Below are 15,245 nucleotides of genomic sequence, written 5' to 3'. Positions count from 1 at the left end.
AAGTAACAATCCCTAAAAGAGGAGGTGACATTAGGAGATTACTATTAGACCGCGAGGCTTTCTGGATTATGCAACTGAATTCCATGTCACCTCTTGGCATGAATATTAGAAATGAAATTATGCTTCATTACTAATCTTTTTCTATCCTTATGTATCCTATTGCATTGAGATTGTATTCTGTCTCCTTCCTATTACGCCTGTTAAATTCAGCCAGATAATGATTGGTTTTATTACATATTTTTCATATGTTTTGTTATAAAATGCTTTCATATTCACTTTTACTTTTCAATGTCGCATTGGGTACATTTGGTATTAACAATCCCTTCTCAGATCTCGTGATCTTATTACTGTAATCAAATTTACCTTGTTTTTCATTCCTCATGCGACATTGATTCCTCGCTGTATTCCATCCGTAGCGGAGTGGTTGATGGTTACCATGACGACGTTGTTCGCCGCGTGGCTTTACTATCTGACCACTCCTCTGGGGAATATGATTGGCCGTACAGCCCCATGACAGTGTTTTACTTACACCAGCTGTTGGCCATCCCAATTGAACTTCCCCTCTCTACGGAGAAGGGCTTATTTGTCACATGACATGATTCCTTCCATTTAAATACTAGTATTGTGAAATGTCTTTTTATCCATGACTAAGGACGCCGTGAGCGTCTGAAACGCGTTGGATTTCTTACTGTTTCCCATGTCTCTTTTAACAATGGACTAAATAAAGAAACTTTTTTTATGCTGTTATACAACTGGATTTGAGCTGGATCATTTTCTTGGCATTATGGTGACTGATTACATTAACTTTTGTGTAGGTTCTATAGTGCCAGTCAAGACTATTAGGAAATACCCTAATTCTAAACCATGGGTTACTAAAGAGCTTCAAGTTCTGCTGAAGCAGAAACATAAAGCATTCCGGGTAAAGGATGGGGACCTGTATAGGGACTCACTGAAGCAGGTTAAAACTATGATTCGTGAATGTAAAAATAGATATAAAGAGAAACTAGAAGGCAAATTGGCTGCCAACCAGGTCAGTGAGGTCTGGAAGGGTATGAAATTAATAACAGGGATGCAAGCAAAGATGGGTGGCTTTTTAGGGGATAGAGATAATGCGAATGCCTTGAACTCCTTTTTTAATCGGTTTAGTACAGGGGAAGGGAACCCATGTATCGATTGTGATGGGGACACTGACGAGGAGGATGTTAGTTTGGGAAGTATGGCCAATAAAGATGTTGGTTTCTCAATTTTGGCAGAGGATGTAATATGTGAACTAAAGAAATTAAAGGTTAGAAAGTCGACAGGTCCGGACTGCGTAAGCGCGAAGATCCTTCGAATGTGCTCTGGGGAACTTGGCCCTGTTTTCTGTGAACTGTTTAATCGTAGTATTTCAGCTGCTGTGGTTCCTACGTTATGGAAGACGTCGTGTATTATTCCGGTACAAAAGGTCAGGGCTCCGAGAGAACCAAATGACTACCGCCCGATAGTGTTAACACCAATAATTATGAAGGTTTTTGAGCGTTTTATTTTGAGACATCTTGCTGAAGTAGTTGGACCGTATCTTGACCCTCTACAATTCGCATACCAACCACGTCTGGGTGTGGAGGATGCGATTCTTTATTTGCTCCACAGGGTATACATGCATCTGGACGAGCCGGGGTCTGAGATCAGGATAATGTTCTTCGACTTTGGGAGTGCTTTTAATAGGATTATCCCGAAACGTTTATGTTAGAAATTGGGTAAAATGGGGGTTGGTTCTGGCCTAATTCAGTGGATCTTTAATTATCTGATATTAAGACCGCAGAAGGTGAAAATTGGAAACACGGTGTCGGATGTGGTTGTGAGTAACATTGGAGCCCCACAGGGGACTGTTCTTGCCCCGTTTCTATTCACCATCTACACTGCAGATTTTCAAAAAAATAGAAGTGAGTGTTTCTTGCAGAAGTATTCGGATGACACTGCGATAATAGGGTGCATAAAGGAGGGTGATATGTCTGAGTATTGGTCGACTATCGACTTGTTCTCGGAGTGGTGTGATACAAATGGCCTGGAATTGAATCTATCTAAGACCAAGGAAATGGTAATCAGTTTCCGGAAAGAACGTGATACTGATGGTGAGCCTACAAAGATTAGGGGTGTCGCAGTGGAACAAACTATAAGTATCTGGGCGTCTATCTGGATGATAAGTTATTGTGGCATATAAATTCAGAGAAATTGTATAAAAAGGCAACCGGGAGACTGTACTTTTTAAGATCTCTTAGGTCTTTTGTTGTGGACCGTAGGATGTTGATGTCCTTTTACCAGTCTGTAATTGCAAGTGTTCTATTTTATGCGGTGGTATGTTGGGGAAATAATGCTCGTACGACTGACGTAAACAAATTTAAGAAATTGGTTAGGAAGGTGGACTCAATTGTTGGCACTAAGACAGAGGATTGGGAGTCAATCTTGTGTGCACGTATGCTCTCCAAATTTAAGTCCATTGTATGTAATGAGAAAAACCCATTACATAACACACTGATGGGTCAACGTAGCACATTTAGTGATCGGTTTCTGCATATGAAATGTAGAACGAATCGTTTTAAAAATTCTTTTATACCTAGGGCAATTGCATTAGTTAACATGGGCAAGTAATTAATATCTCAAACCATGGTGTTTTTCTTCTTTTTTATACTTTTTACTGACTCTTTTAAAATAACTGTTATTATCTATATGTATATGTATGTTGTATCTTACTTGTTTGTATATGTATAATTGTGATCATGAATGGAGGTGTTGCTGTTGTTGTTGTGACAAAGTCAATTTCCCCTATGGGGACAATAAAGCATTCTATTCTATTCTATTCTAATTCATAAAGTAAACAGAGTTAATACATGTAAAGTTGCAGAAGCCCAATTGTAAACTATGGCATAATTACAAATAATAAAAAAGGGGACAATGACAAGACTAGAAGAGAGTGTACAAAAAATGTATGATAAAACTCAAGAATGTCTGTGTGAAGTGAGTCATGTTTAGCGGTAGGAGAAAATGCCACAAGCATAATGGGATGCGCATCGGGGTGTCAGTCTTCTGGGTGGACGTGTGGACTCGGTGCCAGGTACCTATTACACCAAAGGTTACTATGTACCATTATGTTTACTACCATGTGCAATCAGTGATTTTTTTTTACCTGTCTTTATTTGATACTTTTTGCACAATATATCTATGGAATTCTGTCTTTCCTTGTGTGTAGGCTCTGTTCTACCACATCAGTAGTCTGGGCTGGAACAGAAGACGCCTGCTTCAAGCAAAAAATTACAGTTCGGCTCCTAGGCTGCTGGGAAGGCTAATTGGCCCGCCCAGACTGGAATTCAGCTGAAGTAGAGATAAGTTGATAAGTTGAGTGCCATGAAATGTTTCTTTGCAAATGTCTTAGTCCTTCATTACACAGTAGCAATTCCTTGTATTTGTATTGCAAAATTCCAGTTTGCCGACGATAGGGAGGGAAGTTTTAACCACCAGGTATTATTCTAAATTTTATAGCTTTTAAAACACGCCAATGAAAAACCTGGGCAGGAAGAGGAATGCATGGATGAGGTGTGCCTACATCACCGTACATTACATGTTGTATTTTCCATTTTTGTAATATACTTAAGGATTAATTTAATGTGTTGTTTTGAATAGGGTAACGTTTGTTGTTGTTTTTTTTTTTTAAACAGGGTGAGTGGCTTCTTTTAAGTTTTACATTTAATTATGAAAAAGAAAAAAATCAACCAAAATTTACCACTAATGTGAAGTAAAACATGTCATGGGAAAAAAACCTCAAAAGTGACACATCAATGAGGCACAAATGAGCTTGCTCACTAAGGGGTTAAGGGTCTATATCAGTGATGAGCCCTCTCTGCATGCACATGTACCATCTCCCCTGCCTTGTCCAAGTCGACCATTGGAGCTCTGGCAAGGCAGAAAATAGTGTTGCAGGTGGAGAGCTCCAATGATCCTGGCCCATTGCAGCCTGAAGCTGATCGGCTCTGCTCTTACTAGTTTTGCCTTAGTGAGACAGTATCAGCCGATCAGTGCCGGACCCTCCTCCTTTTTAGCCCAGGGAAATGGTAGAAACAGAATGAGGAGTGAGGCAGCTCACAGAATGGAGCCTACAGCAGCAGATAAGAAGATAAGAGGTCAAGAGCTGCTGGTGCTGCTCACAAAGAGCTGTGCACTTACAGATGTCCTGTCAGGTGGCTTTTGGACACTAAACCAACTATAAATACTTGTGGTCTAGTGTCCCAAATCACCCAGTATGACAGCTGTCTGTGGCCACAAGGCATCCAGTGAAGCCAGGACAACCCCACAGAGTGCACCCTATGCACAATGTAAGCGGGTGCTATGCTGCATCACTAGCAGTGTTGTGCAGGTGATGAGCGCTCTGGACAGAGGCAAGTGTATATGTGGCCACGGACAGCTGTCATATATGGGTGATCCCAAATCCACCTGTGCCTCCACCCCACAGCAACCACTTTGCCCTACAAACCACCTGCCAAATTGGATTTCCCAATCCTTCACCAGGCCCCTTCTTTGAATCTACCACATACGAGTTAAACCCTGTAATGGAAAATAGCAGGTAAGCGCCTGTCAAGCGACACTTTTTTAAAAAATGCGGCGGTTTTTCCGAATCTGTATTTTTTTCGTACGGTCAACCCCCCCCCCGATTTCCGTTGCGTGCATGCCAGTGCCGATGTGCCACAATCCCAGGGCAATTCAGGGAAAATTGGCGCAAATTGGAAATTTTCGGATAACCCGTTGGAAAAAACGTGACTCGGGCCCTTAGTAAATGACCCCCCTCAGTTTCTCAAAGGTTCACCATCACTCATTTATACAGTTTATATTATAACTATAGGATAAGAAACCTACCTTTAATTTAATTGCTTTACCTAGGAGTATTGATTTTTGATTAATTGTTTTTATGTATTTATATCCTTTTTACCCCTTCAGGGCATATACATTTTTTGTATTCTGACATGCAATTACAGGCAGTCCCCGGGTTACATACAAGATAGGGTCTGTAGGTTTGTTCTTAAGGTGAGTTTGTATGTAAGTCGGAACTGTATATTTTATCATTGTAATCCCAGACAGAACATTTTTGGTCTCTGTGACAATTGGATTTTAAAAATGTTGGGTCGTCATAAGAATCAATATTAACACTAAAGCTTAATTGTAGACACATTTGATAACTGTTTCAGCTGTGTATTGTAGCCTAGGACTAAAGTACAATAAATTACCAATATCCAGAGGTCCGTTTGTAACTATGGGTCTTATGTAAGTCGAGTGTTCTTAAGTAGGGGACCACCTGTATGTAGAATACATGGTTATTCATAGGCAGCTGCAGAAAGGTGAATGAATTACCTATATCAAAGGGAATCAATGTCTGATGTAAAAAAAAACTGCTTTAATGGAGCAATGCATCAAACATAACTTGTCCATCTGTTCCAGTGTCAGTCATCTGTGCTGCAGCTGTTTTTCCTTCAGAGCACCATTTTAGATACCACTGCTGCAGCCACATGGAGACTTGCCCCAAATGGACGATCAGAGGACAGAATCATCAACAGAATTTTCTAATTAGTTTAAATCGGTTTTCTGGAGAGAAAAAAAATGTTTCTATTTGACAGCTTACTGCCTAATAAAGACTGGCTACAATAAATCAATGCAAACCACTTTTCCTCTCTTTGATAATCTGACATTATCTATACCGAATCCATGCTTGTTTTTATGGTAGATTTCCTTCAAGGCATCAGTGAATTGTGTCCAACAATATAGACAAAGTTTTCTTCTTTAAAGGACACCTGTCATCAGGTCTCTGCCACTAGTCCTGTCACTGCTACCTGTTGGAGCAGCTCACAAGGATCCCATCCCAGCCTTTATCTAGTTATTTCATACATTATTCATTGTAAAATCATCTATTCTTTATCATGTAAATGAGGCTGGTCACATGGTCAGAGGCAGTGATGTCACCCCTGTTACCCCTCCCCTCTCCTCCCCCTGCTCATGTCTGTGTGTAATGTGTGCTGGCTAGTGTGTGTGCTGCATCTGCTGACATGCTGCATCCTCCTAATATACAGGTGAGAGACACAGACATCAGCTACACAAGAATCTGACATGTTCTGCTGTAACATGGCTGCAGCCTGGAGCTGCTGTATCTCTCCTAAACACACACATGCACACACAGGCTGCAGGGGGCGTGGCCACCAGCACCAGGAAGCACATCATTATACAGCCTCACATCATTATACAGGCTGTCAGTCATGCACTGGGGGTGTGGCTTTGCCTCCCACTCATGAATAGAGTGGACAGCTTGAATATGCTAATGACTCATTGGACATTTCACAGGTCATTTGCATACAGCTTTAGGACCTCATTGCTTAGGTTTACAGGCATGTAGAGGGACAATGAAGGGATAGAGGCAATGCTCTCTAATGGCAGTTTATGAAAATATATTTAGTTTAGGGGGGTTATTTTGCATGACGGGTTCTCTTTAAAAAAGTGTTTTCTTTACTTCAATATTATTAAATATACAATATTTACAATTCAGTTGCAATAATCCTCATAGTTTTGTGCAAAAGAGTAATAATGGCTTGTTATACGGTGTTAAAACAGAGAGTGTCACTATAAAACATATTTCTTCCTCGCACAGTCAGTGTAGTTGGATTAGTATAGTGTAGACACTCACTTGAACTTCAGACCTCGGGCAGGGACTCATACTCACAAGACCGCTGAAGACAATAGTATAAGTCACATGACGTGACGTTTCGGGGGAGCACACCTACATAGACTAATTATATCCCTCCTTCCGGATGTCATAGTAAGTACAACGTATACAATGTTAACATTATTACTTAAATGACAACTAAACATCTTTATTCTAAAATCAATATGAAAACTAGTCATTGAGGGAAATAACTATTTACGTAAAGAGGGTTGAACTTTCAAACAGTTATGTCTATATCATATAATATAATATGTTATGAACCTCCATAGATATTTACTGCAAAAATACATTAAAATTACAGTCTTCATTTAAGCCTTTTGGACTCAAAGGGCCACATGTATCATAGTTTGGTCTCTCTGAGGTGCATTTTTTAAACTTTTGGCAGGTCTTTTTTGCGCCTTATGTATGATCCTGTCTTTTTACTTGTGATACATGTTCAGGTTTTCCTATCCTGGCAGGCGCAAATTTTGGCTTCTTTATGAGACTTTTTGTTGCAAATGTCTCCAATCCACATGGACACAAGCCACGTGAGGGGTTATATACAGGAGAAGACACAAGCCACGTGAGGAGGTTATATACAGGAGAGGATACAAGCCATGTGAGGGTTTATATACAGGAGTGGACACAAGCCATGTGAGGGGTTATATACAGGGGAGGATACAAGCCACGGGAAGGGTTATATACAGGAGAGGACACAAGCCACGTGAGGGGTTATATACAGGAGAGGATACATGCCATGTGAGGGGTTATATACAGGAGTGGATACAAGCCATGTGAGGGGTTATATACAGGGGAGGATACAAGCCATGTGAGGGGATTATATACAGGAGTGGACACAAGCCATGTGAGGGGGTTATATACAGGAGTGGACACAAGCCATGTGAGGGGGTTATATACAGGAGTGGACACAAGCCATGTGAGGGGTTATATACAGGAGAGGATACATGCCATGTGAGGGGTTATATACAGGAGTGGATACAAGCCATGTGAGGGGGTTATATACAGGAGTGGACACAAGCCATGTGAGGGGGTTATATACAGGAGAGGATACAAGCTATGTGAGGGGGTTATATACAGGAGTGGACACAAGCCATGTGAGGGGTTATATACAGGAGAGGATACATGCCATGTGAGGGGTTATATACAGGAGTGGATACAAGCCATGTGAGGGGTTATATACAGGGGAGGATACAAGCTATGTGAGGGGGTTATATACAGGAGTGGACACAAGCCATGTGAGGGGTTATATACAGGAGAGGATACATGCCATGTGAGGGGTTATATACAGGAGTGGATACAAGCCATGTGAGGGGTTATATACAGGGGAGGATACAAGCCATGTGAGGGGGTTATATACAGGAGTGGACACTACTGTTAATTTGGGATTTAACATGTTGCATTTTTAATGCATTTTGAAACCTATTACAACAGCTGTGGAGAGGTGATTTTCCTAATTACATTACTGTTAACATTTGAATTTACAAAACGCTAACGTGTTAACGTTAAAATGTTAACAGTAATGAAATAAGGAAAATCGCCTCTCCTCAGCTGTTTTAATGGGTTTCAAAATGCATTAAAAACGCAATTAAACAGCTACGTGTGACCTCACCCTTAGAAGTAACCAATAAAAAAAAAAAAAATATTTGAGTAAGAATTATGTTTTCTAGTGACACTCTCTGTTTTAACACCGTATAACAAGCCATTATTACTCTTTTGCACAACTATGCAGATTATTGCAACTGAATTGTAAATATTGTATATTTAATAATATTTAAGTAAAGAAAACACTTGTTTAACCCCTTATCACCGACACTAGTTTTCAGCTCAATGACCAGACTCGATTTTTTAAATCTGACATGTCTCACGATAATTGGTTATAACTTCGGAACGCTTTAACATATCCAGGTGATTTTGAGAATGTTTTCTCGTGACACATTGTACTTCATGTTAGTTATAAAATTTAAGTGATAAGTTTTGCATTTCATTCTGAAAAAAAGTGAAAATTTGGCAAAAGTTTGTAAAAATTCTTCATTTTCCAAGTTTGAAATGTTCTGGTTTCCAGACAAGATGTAAAACTACCTAAAAAGTTTGATAATTAACATTTACAGAATATCTGCTTTATGTTGGGATGATATTTTATGCTTCCGGTCATTTTTCTAGGATGTTATGAGGCGCAGAACTTTAGGTGCGATTTTTCTTATTTTCATGAAAATTGCCAAAACTCACATTTTGAGGGACAACTCAGCTTTCAAGTGACTTTGAGGACCTAAATAATAGTAAAACCCCATAAATTACCTCACTGTAAAACAACTTCTATTAAGTCTATTAACCCTTTAAGTGTTTCACATGGGTTAAAAAATATGGACCTGCGATTTAGAAACTATAGAATTTTTTTGGAAAATACATTAATTTAGGCCAAAACTGACATTTTCGGAATAAATTAAATATTGAAACGCACTGCAACGCTTGATGCCCAATTCCTCCCGAGTGTACTGATACCCCATATGTGGTGGTAAACTGCTGTACGGGCGCACGGCCGAGTATAGAATGAATGGAGGCCCCATTCACAGCAGATTTGTATTGTCACATTGTACAACCTATAAATTTTTTTTTTTTGGTAATGCGAACATATGTTTTTACTATTGAAAACTTTTCAGGGCCATAACTTCTGTATTTTTCTGTTGTCAGATCTGGTTGAGGGCTTATTTTTTGCGAAAACAGTTGTTCTTTTCAGTCGTATCATATTAGGGAACGTAACTTTTTTTGATCACTTTTTAGAACATTTTTTGTGATGGTGTTTGATGGAAAATTGTATATTATGGGAAGTTTTTCGAGTTTTTTTTTACGTAGTTCACCGAGCGGGTTCAATATTGATTTAGATTTATTGTACAGATTAATACGGACGCGGTGATACCAAATATGTACGTGTTTTTGTGTTTTATTTACTTTATTTGCATTTTATGTGTTACTGGGGAGATTATGGGACTTTTATTTTATTTAATTATATTATAAAAAGATTGAATTTTTTTTTTTTACTTTTTTTTACACTTTGTACTTCTTGGCTTGAATAAGCGATCATCCGATCGCTTATTCAAGCCTTTACACTGCAATACACTTGTATTGCAGTGTATACTGTAAGTAACTGAGCATGCTGCGCATGCTCAGTTACACACAGCCGGGTCCTGCCAGGAGGCGGAACCCGGCACAGAGAGGAGCCGACAGCCCCGGGTCACTCGTCGGAACCCGGTGCTGAGGCAGGAGGGATCGTATCCCCCGGTAAGCACACCGGGGGCGTCCGATCCACGGGGGACACACTTGCACGCCGCGGTCATGCTTGACTGTGGCGTGTAAGGGGTTAAACACCCGGGATCGGAGTTTTTCCGATCCCGGGTGTTAGTGCCGGGTCTGGGCTGTGATATCACAGCCCGACACCGGCACCAGCGAGACCCGGTGTCCCGAAAACTTCTTCTGACGCGCCGCCGTAGAAAGGCGTACGCGTCAGAAGAAGTACCCTTAATGACCGCCGTAAAAAGCCGATAGGGCGGTCATTAAGGGGTTAAGGAAGAAAACTTTGTTTGTGGTCTATATTTATTTGTAAAGCGCTACAGAATTTGATGGCGCTATATAAATAAAGATCATTATTATTATATTGTCGGACACAATTCACTGATGCGTTTACATGAGGTAATGGAGATCCTCTAGTCCTAGACCAATTATCAGTTTATTTCCCTCTACGTATTTTTGTCCATTTCTTCTCTAGATTTCCTTCAAGGCAAATTCTATTTCATTCACTGGTTTATTAATATAGATGGTGAGTGGCTCTAAAAATACTCAATTTAATCCTTCCCCTAGGGCCCCTCACTCCTGTTGAAGCCTGGCAAGGCAGTGAAACAATCAAAGAATGAAGTTGAATTTACCTTAAAGGGAACCTGTCACCAGGGAGCTCATTTTCACTAAACACAGGTTACAGAAGCCCATCACATTGCAAATATACCTTTCTGCCTTCTCTAAGCATTTGCATTACAATATAATTGTGTATTTAACTTACCTTGCATCCTGACAGAATCATCTGTGTAGACCCAGGGGTAGTGCTTTGGTTTGGATGCATTTCAAAAAACAACATGTGACTTGTTTGTGCAGCAGACTGCTCAGTTCTTGGCACCCACATTTGTGCTCCTGTACAGCTCCTCCCTCCTGCTCCTTCACAGAGCTAACAGCCAGTGGGAGAGGGAGGAACTGTACAGGAACAAGATGGAGGCAGCCTGCAGTACAGACAAGACACATGTTGTTTTTTGAAATGGATCCAAACTAAAGCCCAACCACTGTGACTACCCAAGGATTTTGTCAGGGTGCAAGGTAAGTTAGAACAGGTCTCCCCCTCCCTCTGCCTGTGTAATCTAGCAGCAGCAGGAAGTGCAGGGAGACCTGCTCTGCTCAATGTAACAACCAGAGAGAAGACATCAGAGACATCTGGAAACGCCCACTAAAGGCTCATTAGCGTCATTTTAAAAGTTTATTTTAGACAGAAGGAGGCCACAGATAACAAATAAAAAAAAAGATTGCCACAGTCACGGCGCCTGGATTTGTGAGTAAGCGTCCCTGGTTTATCATGCTTAAAATGGTCAACGCTCCCGGAGGCCTTCTCTCTTATTCGGAAAGAACTGTACAATATATTTGTAGATGTAGATTTCCTCCTTTTTTTTTAGTAAATGTGGGTAAATTTTGCAGCTAAATGAATGTATTAATTATAAATATAAGTGAATTCCAAATCAAACCTTTATTTTGTTTGAAGTTCTGTTAAATATTTAAAGGTGTTTTGAATAGTTTGAGGTGTGAAGTAAATAGAATGGGGCGATATGTGGTGGGTTCTATTTACAGAACATCCAAAACCCCTATACAAATGGTCCCTAAAATAATTGATTCTAAAATTTTCTTGAAAATTTGTGAAAATGCTTTTCGCTTTGTCATCTTTCTTGCGTCGTAATAAAACTAAAGGACACTTCTAAAATGACGCCAACATAAAGCTGAGGTTTGGTAAATATTACTTAGTAACTTATTTGGGTAGTAAGACTATCAGTTTAAAAAACAGAACATTTTAAAGTTTGAAAATAGAAATCTTTTTCAAAATGTTTACCAAATTCACCTCTTTTCATAAATAAATTCAAAATATATCAACCAAATTTTCCCACTATTTCGAAGTACAAAATGTCACGGAAAAACAAACTCAAAAACACTTGGATAAGTTAAAGCGTTCTAAAGTTATAATCTGATAAAGTGACGCATACTAGTTTTCAAAATTAGGCCTTGGTCATCAGGACACAAATTTGCTTTTCTATGTTCTCATAATAATTGTAATAAGAATACTCACAGATACTACCATTAATAGATGATAGAGAATATACTTTTTCCTTTTGTTCACCTTAGTATAAATAGTCCCATGATGCTTCCTATGTGAATTACAGACTGTATCATTTATGTGCACCTTAAATGATCATTAGAGGTGGATATACAATGCCCAATTATTTTTGGTCAACAACTGCTCCCCACAAAATCCACTGCTCAACTGTCCATATTGTCAATATTCAAAATATAATTGAAAGAAAATCTCCCATCAAAATCCATCATGATAAACCAGGGACACTTACGGTACTCATAGATCCAAAAATAAAGTTTGCATGAAGTAAGTTATGCTAATAAGCATAAGAGGCTCTAGGAGGAGCTTCCAGAGACCCTCGGTGAGGTCTTTTCACTCATGTCCACAATGAGCAAAGCAGGTTTCCCCATCCCCTGCACTTCCTGCTGCAGAGAGAGGAGGGAGAAAGTAGGGGTGGGGAAGGGGGGGAGCAGAACGATCATTGTAACAGCCTGTGAAAAGACCCACCAAAGCAACTCAGGCTCATTAACATAATTTTAAAGGTTTATTTTAGAAGGAATGAGGCCATGAATAACAAATAAGAAAATATTACTTTGCCTGGATCTATGAGTAACGGTCCCATGCTATATTTTGATGGTAGATTTTATTTAATTTTACAGTTTGTTTGTTTTTTTACAATATAGTCAGTCCCCAGGTTACGTGCAAGATAGGTTCTGTAGGTTTGTGCTTAAGTTGAATTTGTATGTAAGTCGGAACTGTATATTTTATAATTGTAGCTCCAGACAAAATTTTTTTGGCCTCTGTGACAATTGGATTTTAAAAATAAAATACATCCAATATCTGCGCCTACTAAACCAACAAAGCAGTCGTTTGCACAGCAACTAAGGTACCTATAACTAAAATGTACTCATATACGTGTATCCTATATGTAATTAGTATTATAACTCAGCCATAAAGATATATATAAGTACATGTGAATATAGTAGTGACCGGTTTCTTCAAGGTGTCAAAACTTCCGAACGATATGATAACACGGTCCTTAATGAAGGTAAGACGTTGGAAGGTTTCTGCGTCCCAAACAATCCACGCAATGTGTACAAACTGTGTAACGTTTTCCTGCTAGGAATGGAGCCCTGGCCGGCGGCTAACACTCCGATCGCTGGCTTGCAAAGTTCCATTGTGGTGACGTCACCAAGTACGGGAAGTCCACTTGGCGACGTCACCACGATCGGAGTGTTCGCCGCCGGCTGGGGCTCCACTCCTAGCAGGATAACGTTACACAGTTTGTACACATTGCGTGGATTGTTTGGGATGCAGCAACCTTCCAACGTCTTACCTTCATTAAGGACCGTGTTATCACATCGTTCGCAAGTTTTGACATCGTGAAGAAACAGGTCACAACCATATTCACGGGTACTTATACATATCTATATGGCTAATTTATGATACTAATCACATATAGGATACACGTATACAAGTGCATTTGAGCTATAGGTACCTTAGTTGCTGTGTTGGTTTAGTAGACGCAGATATATTGGATGTATTTTATTCTAGTGGTTCACCTTTTTGTGACTCCTATTATAGTTTGGGTGCAGGTCACCGACTAATTATATCAGCGACTACAAGCTTTTCATAGTTTTTTTGGATGTGTGCCAATCCTATTGTATTTTATGGATTTTAAAAATGTTGGATTGTCATAAGAACCAGAATTAACAATAAGGCTTAATTAGACACCTCTGATATCTGTAATAGCTGTTTATTGTAGTCTAGGGCTAAAGAACAGTAAATTACTAATTACCAGAAGTCCGTTCGTAACTAGCGGTCGTCTGTAAGTCGGGTGTATATTTAGCTTTACTTTTAGAATAGGCATTATATAAAATCAATACAGAATAATAAAAGGTAAAGGCAGTCCCTGGGTTATGTATCGGTTCTTTAGGTTTGTTCTTAAGTTGAATTTGTATGCAAGTCGGAACAGGTATATTTTATAACTGTAGCTCCAGACAATTTTTTTTGGTACCAGTGACAATTGGATTTTCACCATTTTTTGCTGTAATGGGACCAAGGATTATGAATAAAGCTTCAGTACAGACACCTTACAGCTGATCATTGCAGTCTGGGACTATAGTAGAGCATCCAGAGAGTTTCACCAAAGGTCACAGTGGGCAGAGAGGTCTGTCTGTAACTAGGGGTCATCTGTAAGTTGGGTGTCCTTAAGTAGGCGATCACCTGTATATATATTCTTGAGCATTTGTGCATCTTTGTGCATTAGTATACTACTTCTGGCTGTTGTGCGCTTTTTGATAAAATTTCAAAGTATCTGACAATAACATCACAAACATTTTGGTAAAGTAAAATGCAATAGTCAGTGATTCATGAGATCATTAAAAGCAGTTGCTCTTGGACACAGCTTTTGGGCTGAGTATTCACAGGGTACTTTTTCCAGTTTTGCAATTAAACCAAATTAAGGCATTTTCATTTTTAAATACGAGTTGCACACCATCTACTGGCATGTTATAGGCTATAGCAGTAAGTACTGGCTGCATTTTAAGAATATAGCAGTCTACAATGACAATGGAAAAGGGCCTTCTGATATTGTTTGCCCTTTTCTGCAATGGTCTTTGTCTAGTATGGCAGTGGAGAAGGTTTTACTTGTCTGGAGATGAATGACAACACCAACAAAAGTCAAAGGCTTCTTTAACACCTGTGGAGCATGGAGCCCCACAGGCTCATTTGCATACAACCCTTTGTCCTGGTGGTAGATGTCCTTTAAGACAAAGCACCACATTTTCCCTTGGGTTGTACCTGGCGTTTTAACTTGGTGCTACTGAAGTGGGGCCAAGCCAATGCACTACTTCCAACCTGTGAACAGTTGTGGCACTGTGTTCAGAAGGAATCCATGTTAATCCCTGCAGGTCTCTGCAGGTACAAGACTAAGTATGCATATGCTTTGGAAGTGGTTTAGTGCACACAATGGAGCCAAATGCCATAGCTTAAACACATATTCCATTAATTTTACTATCCAACTTTTAGTATGGATTTTGCAGTCCCAAAACAGCAGATGAGTGAAGTAACCCTACAATCCTACTAAGTAACCATAATGTCTTTTCAGTTTTGCCACAAAATATACATACATAT

This window comes from Engystomops pustulosus, chromosome 8 (genome assembly GCF_040894005.1).
Source record: "Engystomops pustulosus chromosome 8, aEngPut4.maternal, whole genome shotgun sequence".
NCBI classification, from domain to species: domain Eukaryota; kingdom Metazoa; phylum Chordata; class Amphibia; order Anura; family Leptodactylidae; genus Engystomops; species Engystomops pustulosus.
Note: the sequence above shows the minus strand (reverse complement) of the source record.